The sequence below is a fragment of the Bactrocera oleae genome, chromosome 3 (genome assembly GCF_042242935.1).
Source record: "Bactrocera oleae isolate idBacOlea1 chromosome 3, idBacOlea1, whole genome shotgun sequence".
NCBI classification, from domain to species: domain Eukaryota; kingdom Metazoa; phylum Arthropoda; class Insecta; order Diptera; family Tephritidae; genus Bactrocera; species Bactrocera oleae.
Genome location: NC_091537.1, coordinates 15,997,081 through 16,019,446, shown reverse-complemented (window position 1 = coordinate 16,019,446; position 22,366 = coordinate 15,997,081). Strand labels below are relative to the sequence as shown.

General features: G+C 36.1%; 1 protein-coding gene and 5 non-coding genes across 6 annotated transcripts in view; 5 read left to right on the top strand and 1 right to left on the bottom strand.

Moving 5' to 3' along the window:
* Positions 1-22,366, bottom strand: part of tkv (serine/threonine receptor kinase thickveins) — a 207,463-nt gene that overhangs the window by 157,682 nt on the left and 27,415 nt on the right. The gene's annotated exons all lie outside the window — the stretch shown is intronic.
* Positions 11,769-11,839, top strand: TRNAG-GCC (transfer RNA glycine (anticodon GCC)). Its single transcript has one exon. It is a non-coding gene; the product is annotated as a tRNA-Gly (tRNA).
* TRNAG-GCC (transfer RNA glycine (anticodon GCC)) lies at positions 12,561-12,631 on the top strand. Its single transcript has one exon. It is a non-coding gene; the product is annotated as a tRNA-Gly (tRNA).
* TRNAG-GCC (transfer RNA glycine (anticodon GCC)) lies at positions 13,003-13,073 on the top strand. The gene has a single exon. It is a non-coding gene; the product is annotated as a tRNA-Gly (tRNA).
* Positions 19,792-19,862, top strand: TRNAG-GCC (transfer RNA glycine (anticodon GCC)). Its single transcript has one exon. It is a non-coding gene; the product is annotated as a tRNA-Gly (tRNA).
* TRNAG-GCC (transfer RNA glycine (anticodon GCC)) lies at positions 20,436-20,506 on the top strand. Its single transcript has one exon. It is a non-coding gene; the product is annotated as a tRNA-Gly (tRNA).

Below are 22,366 nucleotides of genomic sequence, written 5' to 3'. Positions count from 1 at the left end.
ATCACTGCGGCGAGACGAACCTTGCTAATGACAAGTATAACAATAGACCCATATATCCCACTGACCACTTACATTTCATAATCGCGCATGTGCTGGTTGCTGACCAACGCTTGCTAAGCTCGCGCGAGCTTATAAATACAGTGTCAGAGCGCAAAAAGACTGGAATACCGGCTCATTTCCAGACTGATGGGATTTGGGTAAGGGTGCCCCTTCTTGCAAGCGAAGACTATGGATCCTAAATTTTGGCGTACTTTCAGAGCTAAGGGTTTTTTTCTTAACTTAAAAACACATTCGATTCGGCAGCTGTCAAATTACAACTGTAATTTTAAAATAACGAATTTGCTAAGCTTATGTGAAATATTTGTATGGACATAATAAAGGTCTAAAAGGCATTTCTACCAAGTATAATTTAAAAATTAATAAATATTCGAATCTCTGACTAACCAGCCGCATAACTACACAAGTTTTTTAATTAAAAAGTCGAAAGAATCACCAAAAAAAGTCGTACAACACAGGGTACACATAAAACAACCGAAAAGAATCAACAAATTCTTGTGTCACAACAATATTTATACCCGTTTGTAGGCAGGCACAGCAAAGAATTTCAGTTTCTTTTCACCTGACGGCAAAGACCACAACAAGCATACCACCTCAAGGTAAAGAAATCCAAAAATTAAAAAAAAATATATATATACAATATATATATGTGGATTCCTGCGACTGTCATTCGACGCATTTTGCGTTCTTGTACGCCGGCAAGTGGAGTTTAATAAATTATTATTGCTTTATGTACGAGCAATTGGCTACAAAACCAAAGGAGTATACAAAAGTAACAACAGTAAAAAAAAAAACATAAATACAAACATAAAACCAAATTAAATAATTCAAATGTTAAGCGAGAAGACAAATACTCGCCGAACATAAAAAGGTTTCTTCTTCTGTGCTCTGCCTGCCACTCTTATCAGCGACACAATCAGCCGCGATCTCGACAATCAAATATCAACGTTCAGGCGGTGAGTTGCGGTGCGATCGGCCGATCAAGCGACCAGTGCCAGTGGAACGCAACACTTTGATCGTCGGCAGCGTCAGCGTCATCATGTGCCGGCCGATGGTAGCACAAGTGTGTCATCGAACTGTGGACATGTTATTTAATTAAAAAGAAATAAATAAAACTTTCCACAAGAAAAAATAGGTAAGTGTACGTGAAGAATACGGGTTGTAGATTTCAGTGGTACAGGTACAATTTTCTGGCTATAGTATAGTAAATGCATACGCGTAGATTCGTATTTTCACGTATTACATAATTTTTATTGCCCTGTGTATGGGTTTAGAATGTTTCAGAATACATGTTTGGAAAAAAATTTAAATTTTAACATGTTCTTTTTTTGTTTTAATTACGTAACGAAACCTTTTTGAATTATATAAGTACTTTTTTATTTTTTTTTTCATCATAGTGAACTTAATAAACAAAAAATTCGAACATCTTGCAACAATAAATGTATTCATAGAATTTTGGATTATATTAGATTTATTATTATATTTTTTCATCAGCTAAAGAAGACATGTTCGAAGACTCAAACAGTCAAATGTTAAAGATTTGATTTGAAAAGTGGGAAACTGAATAATGTATTCTAAATTCTCTGGGTCTTATGGAACACTGCGTTGACTAGGGAATGTAAAGATATGATATCGATTTATTCAAAGCCAAGTTTTAATAGGTTAAAAACTCCAGGCATACAAGTAAAAATATTTCAAAAATTATCGAAATCGTTCAGAAGAAAATTCAAACTTATTCAAAATTATTGTCTTGATAATTGTATTTTGACAATCATTTAATTCCTGTATACTTGTATATATATATATATTATATATTAATTCCATAGATTATGCACCGATAGCCCTAATTAAGAATATTGTTAACCAAATCAACTCCTCAAGAGCATTATAAATTTAATGAACAAGTTTTTTCTTAAATAATTAATCTGAATTTTTTCAGTTAGATTTAATCCGGCAGCAGTAATCTGTTCTTAGCCAAACAGCTGTTCGTAAAAAGTTCGGGTCTCGACTTCGCTGTTACCGATATTTCGCAGAAATAATAAATTTTAGATAGAAGATTTAGAACTCGCACCGATAGGAAGCTATTTAATTTGTCCAGACTTTAGTTTGTTTCAATTAGACTAAACCGGCAAACTAAAGTTTCAATACGAAGGTCTGTTGCTCTGCTCATTGTGATATCTTTAAATCTTAAACACATGTGTTTACTGACATTTATATTCAGTACAATACCATACAAAGACTTAGACTGGGACAATGTTTCGTGCCGCAAACTCAAATATATTTTTCCAATATAGTACGTAAATAATAAAAATGGCTAACAATTCTAAAAAATCTCTCCACACTACTTAACACCAATAAGAGAAGATGCAGGTTACCGGTAATCTATAGAGCTACAGACAAATATATAGCGACTATTTGGCACCATACATCAAAGTTAATCATCCGGTAAAAAGTGGTTTAAAATTGTACGGACAACATGTTCTTCAAATGACATCGCGGCAGACATATGACCGAAAATTAAACACCAAAGTTATCGAATTTTCGAACTAATTAATCTAAAATATTGGTTAGTTGATAAATTTTTTCTTAATTCGGAAAACCATTCTATAGATATTTAACAAAGAAGTGTCTGAACCGTGTGACGACCTGAGCTATGAATCACGGATGTTCGAAAAATTAATATTTCTGTTGTTTGAAGAAAACTTTATCTATAATATCTTTGCTAGAATATAGATAGTTTTTTACGTGTATAAATTTTAGTCTCAGTTCACCGCCACCAACATATCATTCAAAACTTTCGCTTGTCTAACGAATCTTTTTTTCGTCATCGTCTAGACTTCTTTCATGGTTATAAGTAAATTTTGTAATGAAATTGATTATTTGTAATCAGTTATTATATTTCAAAGCGTTGTTTATACAATTTTATCAATATAGTATAAGGCTATAAAGACTTCGGCATAATTAAGGCTGCCTCTGCTTCAGACCACTTGAATTTAAATTAAGATAATAGTTTTTACTCAACAAAGCTATTCTTCATAACAACAACAAGAATAAATATAATAGACTCCAATGATAAAGTCATAAATAGTACAGCGGATATATCTCTATTTGAATTATATAGAATATGTGTACATATGAAGCCTTGCAACATGCAATATTGTCAGCTATTGCGGTAATCATAAATTTTTATCGATCAATTGCCACTTAACCTCAAAACAAATCATGTTTTGACGATTAACTTCGAAGTGACTTTAAAGTGCGGACAAATAATGCAGGAAGATGGCAGCAGAGGAGCGGCAGGAAATGAGCCACACATGTGGATTGGTGTAAATGCGATATGTATGAATGTACACATATTTTTATATATGGTATATATCAAGATATGTGCATACATACATATGTGCGTTGTCAACTGTGTTGCACCCATTGCTGCACAAATTTCGAAATATCATTCTTGCAACAAAGTATTGGGACTGACTTCAATTTATTAGGAAATGCGAGGTGTGTTTATATATATATATGTATACATGTGTTTTATTTGTCAACTGCATTTCGTGTGTGACAAAATGATGTGATAACGTCATAAATGTGACAGGCGATAAAGATCGCAGAGTAATAGTTGAAGTGGTTATTCAAAGGAAAAAAATTGGGAAATGAAAAATGGAGCAAAGTAAACAAAGCGTATGGGTGTACATTGCAGACTTTTCTTTTTAATTAGTTATGCAGCAAATAAATTTGTGTAAATAAAGAAGAAAAAAATAATTTATGAAAAAAAACTAAAATTAAAAATTTGAAAAAATTTTATAAAATTAAAAAAAAACTTGAAATCCAAAAATCAATTATAATTAACGCAAGAAAAAACGGCTGCACTGAAGCTATAAAACCCTCCACAGATGTATTTTGTTTAGTATAAAAGGGTATAAAAAATATCTTTATCTTGATTTTGATCGATCAGTTTGAATAGCAGTTATATGCTATAGTGGTCCGATGTGAACAATTTATTCGAAAATTAAAACGTCGCGTTGAATAATATTCTATGCCGAGTTTTGTGAAGATATCTTGTTAAATAAAAAAGTTATCTACGCTAGGGGTTGAGTTTGATCAATCAGATTGTATTGTGGTGGTCCGATATCGGCGATTCGTAGCTCAGCAGGTATTTTTGGTATATATAAACCTTTGTTATAGAACCCGCGTTAACTTATTTGCATTATGATCCAAAATATTAACTTTGAAATCAAGCGGACTAACATATTATATATCGGTATATCCTTAATATTATTGATGAGGAATGGTATTTACCGATATAGCTCATTATTGATACTGAGTCAGTTAAAGATAACCGCAATATTTCCGATTAATTTTATTGAGATATATAACATTCTGATCTATACGCACGGTATAAACCCAACCAAACCAGTGGAAATTATTATTTTGACTATATGTAATATATACTGGGACAAAATTTTTTACCGATTTTACCCAAGTTTGAAACTTAATGAATCCTTAAGAACATTTTTCCACACAATTCCTTTAAGATATATAACAAACTTAACGATATTAATTGTACAAAGCCAACTGAAAAAACGAAGATCCTCTCCTTTATTATGGCAGGGCTAAATGTAAAAGCAAGGACCAATATTGACCACTTTTAGCTTCAATTAAAACTCCACTTTTATTGAGATATCTTCGACAATAAGCGACAATACTTCACAATGAAACTACATAGTATAACATACCTCTTAAAATTACTATTATTTTTGGTATAACGGTTGATACGGAGTTTTTGATATTTCATATATACTGGGCTTAGAAAAGATATGACTCGATTTCGATATGTCAGAGAAACTATTATTTGTGCTCAGTTTTATTTTGATATCTATGTGGATCCTTTTATGATTGTGACGATAAAATCAAAACTTCCGATGGAAGTCAAAATAACATTATATAGACGTAATTGTGGTTCGATTATGTCTATTTTCAATGTCTCTTAAGAACATTATCTCTCAAGAAACATTTAAATAACACTCGTTCAGTTCATGCTAATTGTATGGCAATAAATTGAACGTACTAGATATGTACAAAAGTAAAAAATAATTTCGAAATTATAAATATCTATGATCGAAGTTACGGCGCGAAGAACTCTTCAAAACAAATGTGTTTTATAAAAGCAATTCAATTATAGTTATTGTTTGTAGTGTTTATTATTAATAAAAGAAAAATAATAATAAAAGGCAATTTCCTTTAGTCAATTTGTTTGCTTACAATAAAGATATTCTACTTCGATAAGCAATAAGTATGGTATTGAGCAATAAGACCTAAATCTATATTTACTTGTGCCTCAACAGCAATTCGTACAACAACGGATAAACATTATAACTATGTTTTATTGATATACTGATTAAGTACTATATGTGCGATTAAACACGGCAAATATTTACAGAGGTATTGAGAAAAAATATTGCATGCCAGTTAAGAAACGCTGACACCTGAGTTTTAATAAGGCATTACAGCAAAATGTTGAGCAACATGTTGCAGAAATAATTTTTATTTGTGAAGAGTTATCAAAAAGGAGAAAATAGTTGAAAGAAAGGGCTTATCGACTGGCTTATTTCTTGAGTAGTTCTAGAGTTTCAATTTAATCATACATTGGATTTGATGAGCCACGTTCAGGTGGCCGGAAAACGGCTACTATGGAAAGTAGCATGTCTAAAGCCCATTTCCTACTGGTAGACCGCTGATTAAAGCTTTCCTGAAACAGTAGGCATCTCAAAAGACCTTGTGTGGTCTCTTATATGAAATATTGGATATGAGAGAGCGGTTGGCACTATAGGTACCGCGTTTGTTCACTCCAGACAACAAGCGCAACTGTAAAATCACCTGCATCATTTTGTGGCTGATGTTGAAACACATACCAAGGAACAGTGAACTTCACATGGCGAATTTGCTGCACATATGGCGAGGACCATTGTATTGGTCCATTTCAGCGATTCCCAGTGGTTGTAGATCGACTACCTGTTGAAGTGAAAAACGGCCACAGGGCTCTATTATGTCGAATTGCAAAATACCCATTTGGCGAAGAAAATAATTCCCTCTCACCATGACAATTCACCGGCTCAAACCTGTGCTGTCGGCCCTGCCAAATTGGTCGAATTAAACAATGAACTGGCATCCAGTATTTCGGGATTTGACCATAGAGGTTTATTGGAGCCCAAAAGTTAACCTCAAGAACATGTTTTCACGCGAGCCATCAGCGAACGGCTTCAAGATCAGCTATATGTTATATTAAAACTGTAATTTTTTTGACAAGAGAACCGAGTGCGCAGAAAAGTGGTGAATCGAAGAGGGATTATGTTATGATCATAAGCGACCTCTATGTTACATGCTCACATGTTAAACGTAAAATTAATTTACTTGGTTTTGCAGCTTCTAGTTATTGCTTTGAACGCTTAAGCCCACAAATTTAAAAAATTCCAATTTTTTTTATGTAAAATTGGTTTTTCATGTTTTTCATTCGTTGCATTCGCCATTTAGCACGAATGTTGGCGCTGTTGTTGTTGCATTTGTAGACGCGTCAGTGCAACATGTTGCACATTTCACACTGTCTGTCTAAACGCCTACCGGTCAAAAATTTATGCTCTGCCACGCTGCTGAGACGGTAGCGATTTCAAGGATTACGCGCTCTATGCTCCACAGGCGTTGGCTGGATCCGACCAAATAAGCACTTGGCTCGTCCGCATATGCAAAGTCATACACGATTTTGCACTAAACGTACGCCGCAGCGTTATAGCGGCAACAATAGCGGCTAACACCAACACCAGCAGCAACAACACGCCGTACGCGCGTAATTTCGCATATCTTCGCAACAGGTATGTGTTGAAGAATGTAAGTATGTACAAATGTGTGTAGAGAGTATTTTGCAACAACCTTCACACTGTTGTATTCCCACAGCGGTGTCGCTTTGCGTCCCCCTTCGACGAAGAAATTGCAGAATGAATCTTAAAATCTTTTCAAATCTCGTTCATAAACATCAAGCGAAAACAATAACAATAACAAAAACAAAAACAAGAATAAATGCTAAATAAAAGCAACAAGTCTACGCAGCCTCACGGCAATGCCACAAACAAAATAATGAACGAGAAAAAGGTAAAAGCAATGCGCGAAACTCGAATTGCGAATCGCAGGTCGCGCTGTAGACGCGACTTTGCGTCGCCAATGCTGTCAGCTTTACAATGGGCTGGCAGGCGGCAGTAGTGCTGGCTCACGGAAGGTCTTACCGCTGATTGCTTGCCTGCCTGGTAGATTGGCCCTCGCCTGGTTGACTCTTGGAAGACTATGATGCTGACGCGCTGATGCCGTGGCTGATGCCAGAAGACGTCGCATAGCAAATGCTAAATGCCGCTTGGCGCGATTGCTTCGTGCTGCTGAATGCTAAGGTAGAAAAGACCGGCCAGCCGTACTAGCGAAGCAATCAGTGGCGATCGCTGCAGCTGTGGGCTATTATGGTATGTATGTATGTATGTATGTGGTTTGCCGTTTTGTTTTGGGTAGAAATGGAAGTAAATACCAAAAGGAGTAGAAGCAGTATTGCAAGCTTAAACAAAAATATCCTGCTCAATGCTCAACACGAAGCAGGTTTTAAAAAAATGGTTACTAAAAAGTTTAATACTGGTTCAAAGTATTATATATTTGTGCTTTCAAAGGTTGAGGCTTACGAGGTTTACAATCTAGCCCAAGGAAAGTCATATGACCTTGAAAGTTTGCAGCGAATTTATTTTTCAATTAACTACTGACATATTTTCTGGAACTCATACTTGAGTACCGGATTCCGGAAAAGTCACAAGAAGTTGAATAATAATATATAATTGAAGAATAAGATGGCCTCTCGAACCTTTTGTTCTGCAAAAAAATTAGGACTTTGGTACGGGTCTGTCGGCAATGCATTTGATACCCAAAATATTATATTTAGCAAAACCTTCTTGAGTTGATCAATAAGAGAGGTGACGATCTTTTTCTGTCCCTTAGTCGTAAGACTACTATTTTCGTGCATAATTTCCAAGGAAAATACCGAGGAGGAGCTGATATGTACCATATACTGTAAGAAATTAAAATTATTCATTCTTTTCTTTGGAATTTCGGTTCTAAGAAATCATCTGAATAACAATTGGCTAGGAATAAAGAGCTTTTTTAAAATGCTTTATGACGAACAAAACTCAAAACAAGAAAAAACATTAACTTCGGTTGCACCGAAACTATAATACCCTTCACAAATACAAAGGCTCCTTACAAGAACTTGATTCCGATCGTTGAATTTGTATGGCAGCTATATGATAGATTGATCTGATCTATACAATTTCCGCGGATATTACATTGTTGCCTTAGAAGATAGCTCATGCCAAAATTCGTGAAGATACCTCGTCAAATGAAAGAGTTTTCCATACAAGCCATTGATTCCGATCGTTCAGTTTGTATGGCAGCTATATGCTATAGTCATTCGATCTATACAATTTCTTCGGAGATTGGATATTACAATATATTGCCCATTATAGCATAATTTTGACTTATAAGTAGATTATGATTTGCAGAACCAATAACATTGAAAAAAATAAGAACCTATACATCACAAAAAGTGTAAATAATAAATCTGTTATATAAATTTTCAAAGTATTCTGCAATCAAGGTGTCTTATAAAATAACCTTACTAGATAACAACAAATTTGGAAGCATAAATCTTCAATAAAAATCTCACAAATCACGCAACCAAACCAAAATGGTACGAAGGAAGCTCAGCTTACTAAAGCGGAACGATCAGACACAGAGAGAATTAAGAAAATGACTAGAAATGCGCAACGGTTTCACCTTCAAAGTGTGATCAAATAAATTATTTACCACCACAGAACATTCAAAATAGCAGACTAGCAAAAAAAATTGGGAAGTTTAGAATGAGGTGGATGAGGGAAGTAAAGAAGAAAACTATAGCAGAAGGGAGGTAAGTATTTATTTCCTTAGTTTATGAGGTAGAAAAGTAAAAATAGAACAAAAAGAAATAATATAAGAAAACATATACAAACAAACTTAAGGCTCTTGGCATATGGAACTAAATAACTAAGAGCCTTGCTACGCGACTGGTCAGCTTAACTTCACTTGAGATTTCCACGCAGAGATTGTGTCAGTTGTGAGGCATTATGCGACGCTGCAATTGTATGCGCCGAACCATAATTCCATACTTTGACTACGCAAAGCCGTTGTGCGTTTCATAACCTGACGCTTTCTTATGGCGGACCGCATCATACACACAATGCAAACTTGCCGTCTTATCACAAAATCGCGCAATTTTTTTTCCAGAACTTTGCAGCTTATGCTAGAATGCTAGCGATGTGGATGGAGCAAGGTGGTTGAAGGACGACGGCGCAAAAGCCCATTAATCATAAGACAAATGTGCGCAGGCGTACGTACTTATGGCCTACACAACGTAGCCGACTGCGCCACTAGAACTCCATTTGAGAGCATATTTTAACATTATTTTTGTTGCCACCACTGTTGCGGTGTCATAAAGAGGACGTGCAGTGGGTACAATCCAGTCGCCACCTTGCAGCGGTCACTGTGGCTCATTCATACAATACTTACTTATGTATACATATGTTAACGAGGTTAGCATGTATAGTTAGTGATCTCCAGTTAGAAAATAGCTTACCCGGTAAAAAGAGTTCAAGCACGTTGGAACAAAACTTTCTTCCAAAATTAAGCTTAATTAAGACTTGACAGATGGTAATTCTATACTAAAAATTCCTTTGGTGAGGCAGATGCCTTTTTACACATCATATAAATTTGAACCAAAAAAAACCGCTGTGCTCGAAAAGACTCATAAAATCCATGAAGTGAAATTTTAGAATAAAGCTAAAAATTTTACATATCAAACCCGAAGAATTACTATATACGAGCTATAAGAAATTCAGAACATATATAGATGTTATAACTGAAAGGAACGACTTTTTAAGGAGCATTAGAAATTGTTAACTAAAATCGAAACACGGAAAACCGAGGAACCAAATGGAGATCCGATTATTGGAGACAATGTCTGAATAATGAATTATCAAAAAGATCTCGTATACGTGACCTTCGAGATGCTTATGCGTGCGCAATCGAAGATTACCACTTAACTCTCCAGAGATATAAACAAAATAATGCAAATCCAGTTTTTACTGAAGTATTACTGGTAACGCATCACCTGAGCTAGCCAGCTTGATTTGTTGCAAGCAGGTACTAGAAAGCAAGCAAGTTAACTCAATACTAAATTCCAAAACGATTGGTTCTACGTGATTGCGTGTCAAATTGGATTTGTAGCCTCCCCATAACAATGAAGCTAAGCCAACACACTGCTCAAGTGTCATAAGCATTGTAAGCAGCTAGTAGAAAAATAACCGAAATTGGCTATTGGAACGTGGTTGCATGCATTTAGCTGCTCCTACACCTCCAACAGTGCCAGCGCATAACGAAATAGCAGACAGCGAAGCTCATTTCTCTCATTCAACTTCACTACGTAGGTCCCAGTAAGTATTAGCAAGAACCAATATTTTATACTACGTATTGTTACCCCATCAAGATTACGTAGGACAGCTTGCTTGCCTGTATGCTTCGTTGGCTTTACGGTGTTGTTTTTTTTTTTTTTGTGCTTTTGTTCCCGTTCAGGCTTCACGCGCATGCGCAACCAATCGCTTGATTGGATTTTATTATGCGCACTACTGCCGTGCCAATGAATCAGTCGCCGCCGAGCTAGTGAACCAACAAACCAACTAACCGACCGTCGATGTTACATTGCACCGAATTGTTCCTTCATTCTTAATTTTGTGGCTTGACTTTAACTTTCAACTTACTGTACTCTTCTTTGGAAACGGGATAAAAGCGTGATAAATGGTGTCGGAATTAATCAATGTATTGTATTGCGCACAAAGAATAAACAATATTGGTGAACACAAAAGGAAATAGTGAAATACGAGTATGACAGGAAATAAGCGTAATAAATTCGATTTGTTGTAAAAATTTAATTTAAAAATAAAGGAAAAAGTTTTTAATTTTTAATAGAAAAGGAATTGTATTTAAAAGTGGCCGTTTTCTTAATTCGATTAAGTGTAAAGGTAATTGTGAAGTGAAGAATGGAAGCATGTGGTGGCTCCATTTTAATATGAACTTTCGTTTAATCATTCATGACCACTAGCACCTAACCTCTTAGTATTCAAGAGAGTTCGGAAGAGTTCAGAATCCACTTAAGCACACAGAAAACTTTCAAAAATATCCCTGTCGAAACAGTCACAAACCCTAAATTTTGCCTCTTTGAGAGGACCATGGGCCATTCCTTGGTTTACTACCACAGTTTTCCTCGGTTAAAGCTCCGTGGTTATCGTTTCTCCGGGAGCAGCTATTAGAAATATTTACTTTATTTTCAGGAAAGACAAAATAAAATCAGTCAGTTAAATAGGTGTCCTTTTGGCAACACTCCTGAGACTTAAAACCTGGCGCTGGTAAGACAGTTGCAATGCCATGGCAGAGTCTATCAGATCTAACTATAAAAGAAATCACTAGGGTGCAGATAAATGCCAAAAGAAACTAATTTTATAATCATTAATATTGATAAGCTTGGAGCAAGGTAGGTCAACTTTCTAGTAATGTGTTTATCATTTCTCTTAAAAATCTTAAAAATACCAATATGTTAATGAGCATCGGTGGTTCAGTGGTAGAATGCTCGCCTGCCACGCGGGCGGCCCGGGTTCGATTCCCGGCCGATGCATAACTCATTTTTTAATAGTGATAGACGAGGGATGACGTCACAGCGCTTGCCAAGCTCTCGTGAGACCCAGCCATACAAAAGGAAAACGCAAAGAGACAGCAGAGCTCCAAAACGTTGTCATTTTACTGATAGCGAAGCTAAGGTGGCCTTCCTTCCAGTTCATTAGCTCTACATATACCTACAGTTTTCATGTGACCTTGAATCCATACTACTCTTATTAAGAAGTCAATCAACGTTATTGTTGGTGAGGCTAGGTATAAGTAGCCTCGAGAGCACGGTGTGTGAGTTCGAGACTAGTATTGCCGTCCCACTATCGGAGTTGATATTATCTTCTCTGAATATTGCTGTGGTACGGAGCTACTAGTTGCTACCTAAAGGTAAAATAATGCCTCAATTCGGTCGGTGCCAAACAATTGGGGGAAAATGTTAGGTTAGGTAGGTCTTTTATCGGTTCAGTTAATTAAAGCATTCCCTGGATAAAAAGCATTTCTAGTTCTTACTTAAAAAGGAACGAATATAAGGATCTAATCGAGAAGACGTACATGGTACGACTGTTAGCCACAGCTAGAAAGACGAAACATAATAACTAGACTTAATTTTGGGTTTGCCATTAGTAATGGAAAAAGCACAAAACTTCTGCCTCTGATATTACAGTCGCTTAAACCATTTAAAAACATAAATAATTAAAATCTCCAATGTATACCGTTATTTTTTGATAAGAGCATCGGTGGTTCAGTGGTAGAATGCTCGCCTGCCACGCGGGCGGCCCGGGTTCGATTCCCGGCCGATGCAGAATTCCTTTTTAATAGTCATAGCCGAGAACTGACGAGCAATAAGTCGTCAAAAATTAACTCATAAATAGGTTTTGCATACTACAAATAATACGGGTTTTATATTTTGGATCGACTAAGGAATTAGACATTAAAGGAGACGTTCCTCTTAATACAGAAGTACGTAATTTGGAGGCTACATAATTAATTATGATGTAGAAATTGTCGGATTTTAAGGTTAAGGTCAAGACAGCCGAAGCTTCATTTGGAGAAAGGCCCTTAGCGCGAGAAGATGTCAGATCTATCCTTGTAGTTGATTTGCGTCTATAACTAATTAAAAAGTGGTTCAATATTATGTCGAATCTCTTAATTTACAGTTAAGTGTGTTAACAAGCATCGGTGGTTCAGTGGTAGAATGCTCGCCTGCCACGCGGGCGGCCCGGGTTCGATTCCCGGCCGATGCAACAAATATTTTTTAAATATTCGCACTTTATTAGAATAAATATTGATCTTCTGAGCTACACAATCATAATCACTTAAACACTAATTTCTACTCACATAAATTCCGCTAAATTATTACTATGCTTATGTCAGTATGTTTTGACAGACGTCGCCACATTTCAATTTCAGTTAAGTTTTTAAACATATTCCAGTAATAAACTTACCTGGAAAGAAGAAGAAGAGAAAAAGATTAATCGCAATCAATTTAAACATTATTTCCAAATAATTGAAGAGCCAAAGGCCAACAACAAGAGCAATGTAGCAATGCTTTAGTGAGTCCATGGACCGCTTTAAATACTTTAAGAGAAATTATCTAATTAAATTAAAACCTTTTGACATTAATCTTAATAGTATTCAAGAGACAGGTTTGTCTGCGACATGGCGCTATCAACAGCACCACTACTTGGTGGCAAAAAATGCAGAGCTGCCACACCACAGTGGCAGCAATCAGTCGCAGCAAAAGACGTTCGTGATATTACATACGAATATGTACCTGTATATATATATATATATATATACATATATATCGGTATATATCGTTGTGTATATCGAGAGCGTATGTAACACGCAAAAGAACCTGTTCGCTTGTCTGGAAATGTCTTACCACATGTACTTGCCACACTCCCGGGCAACGAAACACTTTTTGATTACAACAGAAGGATGCTGTGCGGCCACGCAATCTGAGCAACGCGCAAACTAAGCGCCACCTGAATTAATTGTAAGCACGGCAAAACAAGTTCAAATAAATACAAAAACAAAAGGCAGAACAAATCTTACGACGGAGCCTACAGGCTACGGCAGAAGATTGGCCAAATGCGGCTGAGGCAACAGTCGGACAAAACCAAGAAGCGCACAGGAAAAACGAATCGAATTAAAACAAACTAAGCGGTGCCAAGCGGCACCATAAGCGCACATACAATACAATATATAACAATACGATTGCGCATTGTATCCTGGGCACTGTGCCACATATTCGAAGATCGTTTGTCTTCGCAAACAACCATAGAAAGACTGTCTAACATATAGCTCAAAGCAGTTGTGTTGTTGCTGTGGGATCGTACCAGTTTCGCAAAGACATAGCGTCAGTCGGTCAGTTTATTTGGGATCTGTCGTTCGTGCGGATCTCTCCGTGGTGAAGGCGTCGCAAGCAAGGTAGAAGGGTAGCAAACAATGAGCAGACGGACAACGTGTCGCCACTTCGTCGCCTGTCTGGGGCGCGTTCCTTGCCAACACATAGTAAAAAGGTAAGTGGCGAGCCCCAAGGCGGAATATTTCGAAAGCGCAAAAGGAATCGACACACACACACACACACATACACATAGACATACAGGTGTGGATATATGACAAGCAAGCGTTAGTATGTTTGCCCTGCGGTTTGGGAGCTCAGCGAACGGCTATGCCAAAGACGAATGGGTAAAAAGAAGCCAACAAGTGTGCATTTGTGGAAAAGTACGTGCGCCACACTAATTAAAAAAGAAGAAAGCTATGTTAGTGTTAAAAGTGTGTGACTTTTAATTAAAATGCTGTCGAATTTTGACTTCCGACGTGCTGCAGACATGCCACAAATACAAAAAAAAACAGGAAAAAAACAACAACATAAGTAGACTTGAAATGTAAGTGAACGAAAGATAGTGAGGCAGCGTGACAGAGAACGCTTGAGAAAGAAAGCCGACATTGCAATGTGGCATGTGACAGAAATACTTCGGCCAACAAGCTGCCGATAAAAACAATTTCACATTGCAACCACAGCGCACTTGACGCTTTCAAAATATTTTGAGTTATCACACCGCAAATGAACTGCAATGACCCATTGAACTTCAACGAAAAAGCCGCAAACGTAAGGAAACCCTAAAGAAAAATGGGAAGAACAAAATTCAATAAAAAAAAGACCGAAACGCTTAAAGTCACATTCAACTAAGTATGTCATAAATTATATGTTTCATTTATATCAGCGCATAAAAATCGATTTTATTACATTTTTATTACCGACATTCAAGATAAAGACACAAAAGACACAGACAGACAGCTATACACGCAAGCGCAAAAATAAACCTCAACGACTCGATACACAAGCGGTTGTGTCCCGAAAGGGGTCATAAGCACAAGCTGTAAACAAGAATTCCAGCCGTTAAGGAAGTATGTGGGGAAGACAAGATGTGACAATAAGCAGCATGGTAAAAGCGATAGTTTAAAGCAGAGCGCAACTGAGCCAGCGGACAGGCGACTACAGTGTTCACCAATTATTTTAGTTATCAATATTACAGCGATTATTACAGTGACTCATAAAATGAAGAATAGATGAGGTATGGAATCTTACTCTTATTTTCGAGTTTACTTGTTAGTCGAATGTCCCCGACATATAAAGGAATTAGTGTGAAAAGTTATTGGCAAAATATTTCATATTGACTACCGAGTTTTCTCTAAAATTTCGGAACTTCGCACAACCCAAATTCAAAACTCGGTATGGAATAAGTAATCAGCAATCAACCCTTTGATCCGGCTTTGTAAGTTTACTTATATATAACTAGACTTTGTATCTCAAATTTCTTCTATTTATTAGGTACGTCTTGATTTCTGACCAAATGGACGAATCTCCCGAAATCCTCAGGAGCCGCCTTAGAACCGCTGGATTTTTCATGGCGATTACCGTACAGCATTAGAAAAATATACTCGTATATCTACGCCAGATCTCGACTTTGACCTCCGTGACATTAATTTTTATTATCAGTTAAGACACCAGAAAAAAATATGTGGGTTCAATAAATCAAAAATTATGCAAATCTAACTACATCGAAGTAGGGTTTTAAAGAACTTATCAAATAGTACAAAAAGGGAAGAAAAATAAATTATTTTGACATTCTTTCTACTCTAAAATCTGAACTAATAATCTTTAGCCCAACTATATATGTTCTACTACATCTGGGCTTCGCGGAAGCCTTTTTTGATAGGACCCTATCGGTGTTCACGCGCTAAGGTTAAGAATCCTACCGGATGCCAGTTGTAAAAGCTGTTTAAAAGAAGGCGGCGTAGAAACATCTCAACACTTCCTTCTCGATTCTTCCGGATTTGTAAGATCAAGGATTAAACAGCTCGGAGCTCACTTTGAGACATCCCGGTAAGCTGATTGAGAATAGAAATAAAACGATTTTTATTGGCCTTAGGGCCGCTTTGTCGACTGATTACATTATATTTCCTGGCTATACAACGGATTATATATAATGTTGAATTGAACCTAACAATAACCTAAACTATGAGGGGTTCTTGTATCTTGAGCTTCTTAAAAATGGTTAGATGCTACAATGAGGGCCTCTTAAAAAAAACAACTGCTGAAAACATGACATAAAGTTCGATGTTGTAGAAGTCAAACTTATAAATATACCCGCCATATTGTTCAAACCTTGCACCTCCCAAGATTAAGCTTCACTTCAGTTGAAGGCATAAAAATGTTGTTAATACCTTCCCTGTCTAAGAACGAATTTGTTTAATCTAAAATATTAAGCGATCTGAAAAGAACAAAATTACTAATAGTAACGAGGTTAAATGAAAACAGTTGAGAAGTTGAAACATAACAATTTTTGCAGTCACTGTAAGTAGAAATTAAAGACACTGTGGTAAATAAAGATTTCAGCGGTGGACATTTTTGTGTCTAGGCTTACACACTCTTCAAGAATTATAGCGGGACAACATGTCAAATCTTAAGCCTGATGTTAGGTCTCAAGAGATTAGTTACTTGTAAAAATGTCGAAACACAAATTTCGATTTTCATTTCATTAGTAAAATTAGGTGTCAAAATAAATCTTGGTACATAAACATCAAAACATAGAAAAGCGACACATGTTAGATGTCATTTATAAATATTCGGATTTCAACTCTTAATCTTATAAATATGCGAGGTGATAACATATTGATATATACATATATATTTTTTAAGAGCATTTAGTATACTTATGTGATGCTCACATAATGAAATAAATACAACTGATAAGAAACTCTATTTGGTAAGAACATACAAGAGGTTGTGGACTCATAAATTTGAAATGTTAATGCGGATGGCGGGAGTTCAATGATATTATATTATATATACAGTTATATACCATGCAACAGAACTACAACAGCTACATTCAAGAAATTTTAAAAAGACACGCAAAAAGGAAAAAATAATCGTGTGGTTAAGAAAGCTATCAAAGCGACACCTTCAGCCGCGCCGCAGGGTACCATCATTACAACCACATTTAATTGAAAGCCTTTATTTCGCAAACATATTGTTTTTGGAGTAAATTGTTATAAAATTAGTTACTTTATTGGCAGAAACAGTGGGGAATATTCAATATATATATATGTAGACAATAAGAATTTCAAATTCAAGGTCTTTGTTCAATGCAGGTGAAATATTTTTTATTTTCGAACCTCTTAACTTACATGGCGAAATGCGTGGATTCTCAGAGTGCATTTCAAGCCTAAAAAAGATTCTGAACTGACCGAATAGTAAAAACAACTGAAATATTTTAAGAGCTGCCTCAGAATTCCACGATCTCGTGTTAACAGACCACTCATGGAAGATGTGTTGAGCTATTGGTCGGAAGGGTTTTTCGGATTCACAAGGTCTGAGCTACATCAACTACTTTGAAGGCAGAGCAAAACGCTCAAAGGGGCTCTACTATGCCGAAACTTATAAGAAACAAGTAAGGAAGGGCTAAGTTCGGATGTAACCGAACATTTTATACTCTCGCAAAGTCAAATGGTATACTCGTTTGAGATTTCTTTGTGGATTGACTGATATTTTCGGTAGAAGGTCAACTATAGGCACTGGGGCCCACATATTTAGTACTTAGAGGCTTGAACAGTTTTGGTTCGATTTAGACAATTTTTGGCCGCAAGGTGGCATACTTTAATTGCATTATTCACGCAAAGTTTTACCCCGATATAATCATTGTTACCTGATTTGCATAGTGGAAAGTGAAAGAATCAGATGGAATTGAAAATGGTGTTACATGGGAAGTAAGCGTGGTTGTAGTCCGATTTCGCCCATTTTCGCACTATGACATAGAAACATGAGAAGAACGTTATGCACCGAATTTGGTTGAAATCGGTTGAGCAGATCTCAAGATATGGGTTTTCACCTAAAAGTGGGCTGTGCCACGCCCACTGTCTAATTTTGAACGCGGTTCCTATATAGTCATCTTATACCATCTCAGAGATAAAATTTAATGTCTCTGGCGTGTTTAGTGCTTGATTTATCGCGCTTTTAGTAGTTTTTAACAGTCCCGTTATATGGGGAGTGGGCGGAGTTGCCACCCGATTTCAACTATTTTCACACCGTCAATAGAAGTGCTAAAAACATTTGCTTCTAGTGAATTTTGTTATTATAGCATAAGCGGTTTAGGAGATATGCACATTAAACCTATTAGAGGCGGGACCACGCCCACTTTAAAAAAAATTCTAACTGCAGATGCCCCTCCCTAATGTGATCCTGTGTACCAAATAACAGTCTTGTATCTTATTGCGGAGCATAGTTATGGCAAGTTATTTGTTTTTGATTAATGGCGTTTTGTGGGCGTGGCAGTGGTCCGATTACGCCCATCTGCAATACCAACCATCTTACGGTACCAAGAAACATGTCTACCAAGTTTCATAAAGATATCTCAATTTTTACTCAAGTTAGAGCTTGCACGGACGGACGGACGGACAGACAGTCACCCGGATTTCAACTCGTCTCTTCATCCTGATCATTTATATATATATAACCCTATATCTACCTCGATTAGTTTTAGGTGATACAAACAACCGTTAGGTGAACAAAACTATTATACTCTGTAGCAAAAGGTTGCGAGAGTATAAAAACGGTACCATTTACATATAAAACTGACTTTTCACCATGACATCGTACCGTCTCACACCTCCATCTCTCATCAATTTAGCCGAAATAGACTATAAACTACTGAACATTCAATTCTTGCGCGAATTTTTTTTGTTTTCAAACTTGAAAAAGTCACTCGCCGAACAGAACTTCGAGTTGAATAAGGAGGTTAATGCCGCCACGGAATTCTAATTTATGACCTCCAGAAAACATACTTTTAGACGGACTAAATAAGTTTGAACACTACTGGGTTAAGTGAATCGAGCTAAACTGATACTATATTTTAAAGTAAATAACAGTTTTTTCAAAAATCGTTTTTTTTTGTAGGTATTATAATAAAAAAAATTTTTGTGGAAAAACAAAACTATATTGACCGATTGACAGTTCAGTATTCTATATAGACATTGTATACAAAATTCAAATTTAATTCAGAATTTCATTAAGACTCCAATGAGTACCGAAGTAATTGGATTTACCTAACCATTACTGCCAGTATTAGACAAATATTGTTTTCAAATTAAAGTAAACTTTAATGTGGTTATAATCACAAAAACAATACTTATTATTTAACAAGTATCTGATTATTTACGTTAACATATTTTTTGCAGTTTTTCGTTCAAAGATTGCGAAATGGAAAACGACACATAAATTACCCCTTTTTAACTATTATCTCCATTTCTCTTATTTTTATGAGTTCTCAATACAACAGATTTTATGCTGTTAGAGCAATAATTAACGTAGATAATTATAAAATTATTAGTTGTAGAGAAGACTGACACTAAGCACTTTCTTGGAATTTGAAGAGATATAACCTCAAATATCAAGCATCGGTGGTTCAGTGGTAGAATGCTCGCCTGCCACGCGGGCGGCCCGGGTTCGATTCCCGGCCGATGCATTTCAATTTTTACCACTATTTGCTTTAAAACAAAAACAACAATGTTCTTCTTTGCAAGATCGAATTATTATCTCTACACCCTGAGGTGATGATTCTAGTTAACTGATCTACGGTTAACTGTTCACAAGTGTCGTTTCGTTAAGTTAGTTGTACTAATACATTACATAAATACGTATTTACATTTTTGTAGTCTTAATTAGTATGACCAAGACTTATCTTAATTTCCTACTCAAAAAGTAATTAAAGAGAAAACCAGTAGCGAGTACCTTTGTCCTCTATCTATTAATAACTTGCTTTTGGGCGACTTGCTTGGCGACTTTGAGTAAGTATGACATTTAGTGACACCGCCATTACTGCAGGTGATTCCCCAAGCAGCTAAGCATATTTTTACGATCAGCTTTGTACTATCGTGCGTTGATCATGCAGCACAGCCAGCGTCGAAGTAAAAACCGTCTGTTGCATCGTAAAACTTTTTCACATTTTCAAGTGATTGTTTGCAGTTGGATTTATGTAAAACTGGTTAGCGAGAGGAGCATAACTGAAGTTCGGTAATTTGAAACATTATTTTAAGAGGCATCGGTGGTTCAGTGGTAGAATGCTCGCCTGCCACGCGGGCGGCCCGGGTTCGATTCCCGGCCGATGCATTAATTATATTATATTTTTTATTTGTATGTGAAATCCTATAAAATTAAAATGCTATAAATTAAATGTAAAATTTGTCTAAATTTATGTATTGCAACTTTTTATCTCTGTTTTAGATGTATTTACTGTAAAAACATTTTTAGTCGAACTAAAAATTCTGTACACACTTAAAGTAGACTATGGCAATCAACCCAGTGGCATGCTTAAGAATTTCAAATTGTAAGAGTAGCAGCTTAGAGCTATAACAAGAATCACGATTTAACCTTTCTTTACACTAAAAATATATAATATAAATCAGTATGGTAGTACGAGAAGTTTCGAAGTAGACATTGGCAGACCAATGTATTTGCATCGATTATTTCCGGTAGTGTTCGATAATAACATTGTTCCTTCAATACAGATAAAATTCTCTTAATTAAAAATACCAATTGCTCAGCATTTTAATGTGATTTTTTGATTAAAAGCATGTCTTATGTAATAAAAATCTTTCATACTCACATTAAGGCCGCCGAAGGCATCGATATTTGATACCAATATAGTTTCCGGGATACATATATTTTGAATAGTTTTAAAAACAAAACAAAAAAATTTTAAAAACAAGTTTCTAATAACCGAGGAGAATTTTGTAACGCTCGAAATGGTCTTGACTCACGAGAAATACATACATATAATATATCGGTTTTTAGATACCTGATTTTATCAGAAATTTTGGGAAGGCCAATATGTCGAACATTAACGAAAAGGTTGACGAAGAGTGGTTGTGTTAATAGTGAAATTCACAATATTGGTTTCAAATGGTTGTCAAAATTATCGAAAAATAGAAGAAAAAAAATTTCATTTGTTAATTTTATCTTTGAAGAATGATGCTAAGCTGACAATTTTGGACCTAATAAAAATCCGGGCTCACTTCGGCTTTGTTAATAATGAAATTGTTATCGGTGACGAATCAAAATTATCGATAGTCCAGTAGCGATAGTTTGTTAATATCCGCAGTTAAAGGAAAAATACTTATCTAATCATTTAGTCTATTGCCTATTCTTAGCTTAATGGAAATTAATTCCTAAGAGTGTATGTCACAACCAACGAACGGCAGAGGGCACACAGACTATTTATCCACTGTCCAAACTTTGCTCTACAATTCCTGATCTTACCGAAACCGCAGCACGCTGGTTGGATTCAATAAAAATTCATAACCTAGAAAAATTATGACACTGGAGCATATTTAATGAATTGCCGTTTACATTAGCAGTATTTAATTTCTTTCTTAATGATTTCTACTCTAACTAAGAAGGGAATAAATTAAGTTTAGTTATGATTTGTTTGCTTCAATGAGCCTTTCTTTCTCTCGCTGTTTCCGAAGCTTTCCGCTGGCTGCCATTACTTTGGAACTTTATTATAAGCTCTTTGAATATTTTCCGATTCCAATTCAACAAAATAACTTATTGCAACATTAAATAACCTAATTTATTACCGACTAAATCCGCATTGAATTAAGAATATACATCTTTACGCCTCTTCCTCGCCCGAAAGGCAGACGGAGAGCATACTTGCACATAATGAGCTTTGCCGCTACACATTCACTGCAATTTTAGCTGACCAACCAACCGCAAGGCACACATTGTTGTTGTGCTGCAGTACACACCTTTCGTGCTGGTGTCACACTCAATTACTGTGCAGATATTTGTGCATCCAGGGCAGGGTGTCCATTGACTTGGTCGTACCTTAACTTAACCAAACACATAGCTCGTCAGCTTAACGAGTGCAGTTTGCGGCTTGGGCATCAGATTATGTCTTGGCATTGTTTTGTTGTTACTTGGTTGCTATGTTGTTCTGTATGAGCCGAGGCCGATCGAATTTGTGGT